This window comes from Bidens hawaiensis, unplaced genomic scaffold, assembly GCF_021521415.1.
Source record: "Bidens hawaiensis isolate Kalapana, Puna unplaced genomic scaffold, B.hawaiensis_p1.1 tig00006781_1, whole genome shotgun sequence".
NCBI lineage: Eukaryota > Viridiplantae > Streptophyta > Magnoliopsida > Asterales > Asteraceae > Bidens > Bidens hawaiensis.
Genome location: NW_027491463.1, coordinates 307,223 through 316,901, shown reverse-complemented (window position 1 = coordinate 316,901; position 9,679 = coordinate 307,223).

Here is a 9,679-nt window from a genome sequence, read left to right as displayed (position 1 = left end):
TGAAGGTCGTAACGATTGGAGAAATCTTAGTGCCAAATTAAAAAAACATGAAATAAGTAATGTGCATATTATCAATATGAGATCATGGATGGATTTAGAGATAAGATTGGCACAAAAAAAACAATTGATAAACAAACTCAGGATCAAATAGATAAAGATAAAGAACAATTGAGAGATATGCTAATAAGAATACTCGTCATTGTAAAAAGTTATGGCAAAGAGAATATAGCATTTCGTGGGAAGAATGAAAAAGTTTATTAAGAAAAGAATGGTAATTTTAGCTATTATTGAGATGATTGCAGAATTTGATCCAATAATGCAAGAACATATTTGACGCATAAAAAATAATGAAATCATAATCATTACCTTGGACACAAAATGCAAAATGAATTGATTTGTTTGTTAGCAAATGAAATATAAACTAAAATTATTAAAAAAGTTAAGAAAGCTTAATATTTTTCAGTTATACTTGATTGCACTCCTGGTATAAGTCATAAAAAACAAATGTCCATTGTCCTTTTTGATGCTAGTATTGAAGAAATTAATAATTTAGGACTTGATGTAAGTAACATTAGAGGACAAAGTTATAATAATAGATCAAATATGAAGGGAAAACATCAAGGCGTGCAAACGATTGTTAGATATTAACCCTAGAGCATTTTACACACCGGTTGTCATAGTTTAAATTTAGTAAGTTCTGATATGCCCGTCTCTTGTAACAATGCTAAGGATTTTTTTGGTGTAATGCAACGTGTTTATTCTTTATTCTCATCATCTCCTAAAAGATGGAAAACTTTTACATGATAATGTAAAAAATTTAACTCTTAAACCATTATCATAAAAACGTTGGGAAAGCCGGTTAAAAGTGTTAAAGAAATTAGTTTCAAGCTTCACAATTACGAGACGCATTATTGAAGTTATATGAGGATAGTGGTGATCTTAAAACGAAAGGTAATGCTAAAAATTTAGCTATAGAACATTTTGAAAATTTTGAATTTTTATTAGCGATGGTTATTTGGTATGACATTTTGTTTGCTATGAATATAGTTAGTAAAAACTTACAAGCAAAAATATTTGTATGGATGATGCTATAAGACAAGTAAATGAACTTATTTTGCTTTTTTAAAAAGTATAGAGACGAGAGATTTGAAAAGGTTGACTACAACAAAAGAAATAGCCTTAGAGATTGGTATTGAACTTGTTTTTCGTGAGAAATGTATTATTCGTAGAAATAAAAAGTTTGATGAAAATATTGATAATGAAACTTTAAAAACTCCTATTGAATGGTTTAGAACTAATTATTTCTTGTACATAGTAGATCAAGCTATATCTTCACTCACAAATAGATTTAATCAATTTAAAGAGTTTGAAACTATTTTTGATTTTTTGTTTAACATAGAAAAGTTCAAATCTTTCAGTAAAGAAATTTTAAAAAATTAAAAAAGAAATGTATTAATCTTGAAAATTTTTTGAAACATGATTGTAGTTTAGATATTGATGGTTTAGATCTATTTCAAGAACTAAAAATGCTAAGGGATATTATAGATTTAGAATCCAACACCCTTATTAATGTATTAAATTATATTAAAAACTTTGATTCTTTTTTGAATGCTTATATTGCCTATAGAATTGTGTTAACTATTCCCGTAATCGTTGCTTCCACAGAACATAGTTTTTCCAAATTAAAGTTGATAAAAAATTATTTAAGATCTACAATGTCATAAGAAAGGTTAAACGGTTTAGCTCTTTTGTCGATTGAGAAGAACTTTTTAGCAGAAATTGATTATGATTATTTCATAACAATTTGCATCTAACATAGCTAAAAATAAATAAATTTCATGTAAATGTTGTTTTTTACTGACACGATATAACTAAAAAAAATTTAACTCCGCCAACTATAAATGTTTAGATTTATTATTGCCGGTCCCAAACCCGAATAAAAGAGGGGATTTATATTAAAAAAGTTTGAAAAATAAAACAGACTTGATAGGTAGCTTGGTGGAGGTGCACAAATCGGTTATTCAAATACCCGGGTTTGAGTATGGAACCGGGTTCGAGTATGACTGGTTATTGGAAAATCGGGTATTGGCAATACCCGGGTCGGGTTCAGGTCCGGGTATTGTCTCTAAAAACCATACCCTATGCATCGGGTTTGGGTCAGATATAGAACCGGGTATTCTAAAACCGGGTATTTGAATACCATATATTCAGGTTTTTTTCAAGCTTTTTTGGGCTTTTCCTAGGGTATATTTCAAGTATAGATTGGATTTTTTAAGTGGTTGCACTTTTTAGGGGTATTTTTAGGTAAATTTAGGTATTTTCGGGAAATTTCGGATATAAATTGGATATTTGAAAAACCCGGTTTCGGGTATTAGAGAAACCCGGTTCTGGATTCCGGTTTTCGGGTATTACCGGGTATAAATCGGGTATTGAAATGCATACCCTATCCGTACCCTACGGGTACGGTCGGGTATCAAAAAACCCAGGTATTAAAAAAAATGGTTCCAAGTATTTTTTTCGAGTCCAGTTTCAGGTTCGGGTTTTTGTGCACCTCTATAGCTTGGGCCTCTAAAACCTTTGGGCCGCCACCGGTTAAATCCATATAAAACGTACGTGTAATTAACTAAAAAGGCATATCCAAATCATCAATATCCAAATTACCATGATATTCCAAGCCCAAAGAGGTTAATGATTATAACTTTCGGAATAAGTAAATTTGCAAGAATGCAAGAAAGTTGATAGGGATGAACTAGAGGTGCACAAAAAATAAGAATCCTGAACCGGACTCAAAAAAAAAATCCTAAAACCGGTTTTTTTATACTCGGCCGATTTGTACACGGTAATACCCAAAAACCAAAACCGTTCCATACCGGAATCAGGTTTTTTCAATACCCGAGGCCGGGTATTTCAAATACCCGATCTATACCTGAAATTACACGAAAAATACCTAGAAAATACCACAGAAATACCCCAAAAAAGTGCAGCCCCTTAAAAAAAACTTAATCTATACCCGAAAAACCCAAGTATAGGGTTTTTTCAAAACCCGAAAATAGGTATTCAACTACTTGGCTTTAGAATGTCCGATTCTGTACCCAACCCGAACCCGGTAAATAGAGTATGGTTTTTAGAGACAATACCCGGACCCGGACCCGAACCCGACCCTGACCCGGATATTGCCAATATTCAATTTTCCAATACCTGATCTAATCCCAATTTAGTTCCATAACCGAAACCGGATATTAAAAAAAACCCCGATTTGTACACCTCTAGGAAGACCGTTTAGACCGCTGAGGGAAAATCAACTAAAGACTAATACCAAAATAATTAACTAAAATCCAGATAAGCCCCAAATAAAGACATAAGATGAGTTTTTAGTGGGTCTAACCGTCTAAGTGTAAGTTGTGGCCAAGCCCAATACTCACCACGCCCCCATTTTCATATTGGGCCAGACTGACATTTCAACTCCTACACAAACAAAAGAAGTGGCACAACAGGTTTCATGGATCAAGACATCGAGTCATCAGGTTTGTTTCATTGTCAAAGTGTCAAACGTGTTGTCACTTGTCAATTATGTTCATCTTACGTTAAAACAACAAAATAAATAACTTATACGCAACTTAGACTGGATAATTAAGTAATTGACAACTCCCAGCTTGCATGCTACTTACGTTCTTACGACTCAAAGGTAGTTAATTAACTACCAATACGGACCCATCTACTTCCACTAAACACTTCATATATGAACCGACATATTTATCCAAAATTTATAACTTAAATGGTAATACCCCGGCGGCGGCGCCTCAATCGTTGCCAGAGCTAAGCATAACATATTTATCAACCAACCACCGCCTTATCTCCCCACTTCCACCACCAGCAACCTTAGATGCATTGAAAACAAATGAGTTGTAAACGACGATGCCATCATCATCATCACATAAAACTTTCCAGCGGTCAAATCTTGCCCCGCCCCGTTTCAACTGAAAATTAACCAGTGTATGCCTATAAACCAAATTCACCCCGGTTCCAATTCGGGTTATGTTGGGTTGGGATTTCGAGCCAAATAAATGTGGGGGCGAGAAGGCTTCAACGTTAAGATCGGTTGGGAAAAGTGCCAAAAAATTATCATTAGAGTTTGTGTTTGCTACTTTCAACAATAACTCACCCGTCGAATAATATATGAGCTGTTAAAAATATATGACTCACTCAATTTAATATCAAATTCTTATCTAATGGCATGGTATTATTTTTTTGTCTTTGTGTCGTGTTTGTTGGGCTTCTCTCCGTGTTTATAGGCTACTCAAGTTTTGAACATCTCAAGTTTGTCCAGCCCAATTTCTGTTCCAGACCTAGGCCCATTTGCTGCATATTTTTTCTTCCTCTGTACATTAGAAGCTACCGCTCCTGTTAGTTGTCATCTAGAAGCTTGATTGAAGATCCCTTTATCATTGGGAGTGATTTGTGGAGAGTGATTTATTTCCCTTTTATGCTACCTTCGGCCATCTATTTAAGCAGGCTAGAGTTTGTTGCAAGACACAAGAGAGAATTATAAATCTCATTCATCTATTTTCTTGTAATCACTCATCCGACTAAGTTAGTTGGTTTTCTTGTTTCTTGAACCATTGAATCAATAAAATTATCTTATTGTTTTTGACATGGTATCAAGAGCCTGTTAAAATTATCAAGAGCTTCGATTGTTAATTCAGGTCTAAACAAATTTGGGGAAGCAAATCAGACGCTAATGTTTTTGGTGAATTCAATTCATTCAGTCACCGGCTAACTACCAATTTTGGATGTCTATTGAAGCCCCGGTTGCTGAAATCAGTTGAGGCTCTGGTCGCGTTTCTGTCTCTTCCGCTGCAACTTTGGTAACTCATTTTTTTTGCTGCAACTCTAGTAAACCTTTGTCTAATCCACTGTAAGCTTCTCTTTAATTATATATTTCTTTAAGTCCTGCCTTTAAAAAGGTATACCATATATTTGGTTTTTCGCATTATGAGTACTTCTACTAATAATGAAACTTCGATAAGTAAACTTGATGCTAGCGACCTGTTATTTCTTCATGCTAGTGACTCTAGTAATCTAACAGTCATTAGCATCAAGTTAAAAGGATCTGAGAATTACACGATTTGGTCAAATGCCATGAAATTAGCCCTTCAAGTAAAAAATAAAATTAGTTTTATTGATGGCACATGTAAAAAATCTACCACTAATAATGTTTTGGCAAGTCAATGGGAGCGATGTAACTCGGTTGTAATTACATGGATTCTTAACTCTATATCTGATGAATTATATATGGGTTAAGTTTTTTCAAAATTTGCCTATGATGTTTGGGAGGATCTAAAAGAAACTTATGATAAAATAGACGGTTCTGTAATATTTGGTCTACATCAAAAAATTAACTCTTTAAGTCAAAATGGAACTTCTGTGTCCGAGTATTATCATAAACTTAATACTATGTGGAATCAGTTTGATCAAATGGTCCAACTTCCATCCTGTACTTGTCAAGCTTCAAAAGATTTTAATGATTTTAGCCATATGATAAAATTAATGCAATTTCTTATGGGCCTTGATGATGTGTACCAACCGGTTAGGACAAATTTATTAACAAGTAATCCGCTTCCCTCGGTTAAAACTGCTTACTCAATCATCTCTAGGGAAGAGTCTCACTTGAATTCAAAAAATCTTTCAAAAAGTCAAACCCAACATGTTGGATTCATCTCAAAACTAATCAATCTTTTGAAAACAAGAAAAAATTTAGAAGTCCTAATCCTAACCTAAAGTGTACACATTGCAACAAGTTGGGACACACCGTGGGTAAATGCTATGAAATTTTTGGCTATCCGCAATATAGTAAATCAAGAGGGAATCAGGTCGGTAATAATGGAACCAGATCTGCCACCTCTAATAATTCAGTTTCAAATAACCCTGATCCATCCATTCCCACTCTAACATCCGATCAAGTTTCCAGACTGTTGGGCCTCTTAAATGAAAGAACAGGTGAAGGCTCACAAAATGCTAACATGGGAGGTAATATTCTTGATCCATTTTGTTCAAATAGTTACTGCAAACGTGTCTTTGGTTTTCAAGTAATATCTCTAATACCAGTAGTATAAATTGGGTAGTAGATTCTGGTGCTAACCAACACATGGTCATGACAGAGAAATGTATTTTCAACAAAATTGATGATTCTGAATTTAATATTAAAGTCAAACATTCAAATGGTTCTCACGCTACTGTCACAAAAATTGGAAGTTATAAATTAAGTGATAATGTAATTCTGTCAGACATGCTTGTAGTACCAGAATACTATGTAAATCTTATGTCCGTTTATACACTTGCCAAAGATAATAAACTAAAGGTGTTGTTTGATGAGAATAACTGTTATATTCAGGACCTTCTCACAAAGAACACCTTGGTGACTAGTAATCAAGTTGATGGTTTATATTTTTGTGGAGATACACCAAAGACAATGAAGGTGTGTGTTTTAATAGTCATGATACTTTAAATTTATGGCACACTAGACTATGACACCCTTCTAACCTTGTCCTAAATGTCTTAAAAGATAGCTTAAATCTAAGAAATCTAACGGGTAATTTTCCATGCGAAGTCTGTCATAGAGCCAAACAACATAGGGCTCCTTTCCCTTTAAGTGATCACACATCCTCTTCCTTAGGTGAACTTATTCATCTTGATGTATGGGCCCCTATAGGATTCAAAGTAAATAAGGGTATAAGTATTTCTTGTCTATTGTGGATTATTACACTAGAGCTCTGTGGGTATACTTAATGAAAAACAAAAATGAAGTTTTTGACAACATTAGAAGTTTTCACAATATGATTAAAACCCAATTTGAAAAGACCATTAAAGTTTTCAGAAGTGACAATGGCACTGAATTTGTAAATTCTCAAATGAATAACTTTATTTTAAACAATGGTATTATTCATCAAACGTCTTGCCCATATACCCCACAGCAAAATGGAATTGTTGAAAGAAAGCATAGACATCTTTTAAATATTGCTAGGTTTCTCCTTTTTCAAGGGGGTCTACCTCTTAGTTTTTGGTCTGAATGTGTTTTAACTGCTTAGTATCTTGTTAACAGGACTCCATCTTCCATTCTGAATGGCAAATCTCCGTATGAACTAGTTTATGGCTTTAAACCCTCTCTTAAGCATCTTCGTAACTTCGGTTGCCTTTGTTTTAGTATGGTTTTATCTAATTCAGATAAGTTTGGGGAGTCATGCAGAAAAATGTGTCTTCTTAGGCTACTCAAATAAAAAAAAGGGATATAAATTATGGAGTTTTGATTAAAAAAAACAAGTTATTTTTTCTAGAGATGTTAGATTTTATGAAAATGTTTTTTCTTTTAAACATAATAAAACTCTTTATGAGCCTGTGTCAAAACTTGATAATTCTATAAATCATGTAAATTTTTTTGATCTTTTTGATGAAATCAAAGCTTATGAAGATGTAAATATTCCCAATGATGAAGGGAGGGTACAAAATGAGTCCACTAGTAATGATTAGTAGCCGATTACTAATGAAACTTCAGGCGAGGCTCGTGATCATCAGCCTAGAAGTGAAAGTAGTAGTTTTGGCGAGGCAGACATTACCAGTAGGAATTCTGATAACATAAGACCTCCCGAGGGAACTAGTGAACCTCCTTTAAGGAAGTCCACTAGAACACTAATTTTCCAAAAATACTTCAAGATTTCATGATAGAAGGCAAAGTTAAATATAGTCTCGAAAAAGTTTTAAACTATTCAAACTTGCCTACTGAAAATTTGTGTTTCACCTTCGTTTTAAATAAAAGTGTCGAACCTAGTTCATATAGAGAGGTTGCTAGTGATCCTAATTGGGTTCGGGCTATGAATGAGGAGATGGAGGCCCTTAATAGAAACAACACGTGGCAGTTAGTCAATTTACCTGAAGGGAGAAAAACTATAAGATGTAAATGGGTTTATAAAATCAAATATGGGGTTAATAGTGAGATAGAAAGGTATAAAGCCAGACTTATAGCAAAGGGCTATGGTCAAAAGGAAGGTATAGACTTTGAGGAAACATTTTCTCCTGTAGTAAAAATGATCACGTAAGGTGTGTGATAAGTTTGGCCATTGAAAAAAATTGGCCCCTTTATTAGTTAGACATCAATAGTGTGTTTCTATATGGTGACTTAAAAGAAGAAATCTATATGAGTCTAACGAAAGGGTATTTTTCAAAAGACGAAGCTAAAGCATGCAAACTTGTTAAATCTTTATATGGCCTAAAACAAGCTCCTCGAATGTGGAATGAGAAACTAGTAAGTGTTCTTGATTTTGGTTTTACACAAAGTAAGTGTGACTATTCTTTATTCATGAAATCTACAAATTCCATATTTCTTTTTCTCTTGGTTTATGTAGATGATATAATCTTGACTGGTAATGAAGTTTGTGAAATTAATAAAGTTAAGAAGCTGCTCAAATCAAAATTTTTAATTAAAGATTTTGGTCTATTAAAATATTTTCTTGGAATTGAGGTAATTAGTGTTAGAAAATAAAGACTTTTTAGTATAGGATCAATGAAATCATCACTTCCTATTATAAAATATTGACAGCTTGATCCTCTCAATTATGGACCGTTGGAGTAGTTCCTTTCAATTACTCTTGATTGTATTTCCTTGTTAACCACAAGTGTATTTTCCTATTTATTTTGTAATTTCTCATTCTTTATAAGATACACAGACAATTATTCTCAATCTTTTCTCATATGGTATCAGAGCAGTGTCTGGTTCTTGGACCAAATATTGCTCATCATCTATTCTAATAAGCTTCTGTTATTCCCGATCAAATTAAGCTACCATGTCCGAAGACGGTAGCTTGATAAATACAACAAGAACCAATTATGAAGACTTAATAACTCAGTTTGCAAACCTCCTAAAAATTGCCCTTAATTCCCAAAACAAACCGCAAAATCCTCGGCCGAAGGAGGCTACACCGCTGTTAGAAAGGAAACGGCTCACCAAACAACTCTTTGGGCTGCCTCCGGTAACCCATCACAACAAAGCGTGTCGGCCGGATTAGCAACCACCGGAGCAAACAATAATGAAGTGTTAGAGTTTCTGTCAAAGGGACGGTGCGGATCAGACCCGATTGGAAAACCAACCGGTTCATCACCTAAACCAGACAAATCCGTGCTTAAATGTAGCCATTATGGTATGACAAAACACACAAAAGAACAATGCTTCAAAATTATCGGTTACTCCGAATGGTGGAGTGACGGCCATAAAAAGAAAAATAAAGATGAGGGAAAAATGGTTGCTGCCGTAGACAACCCAGAAACTACCAGCAGCGGTGGCGACCAATAGCAAATCGAAGATTGGACTGGTGGATTTGGTGGTACGTTGTTTGCTGGAGATGAAGACAACAATCTGTGTAACAATGGAGGTAACAGGATTGAGGAACTCTCCTTAAATCCTTGTTTTTTAGACACTAATCACTTGAACCCTCATATTTTACAAATGTTACATAAACCTCCTCAAGAATCTGAGAATTATCATACTGATCAAAATTTTAGTTTAACAAACAAAGCCCATCAAAGTTCTACTTTTCACAAATATAAACTAAACAAAACTAATGGAAGATTTAGAAACAAAACAAATTTTTTAGACTCTGTTGGAGAAGTAAATATGGTTAAAACTAATGAA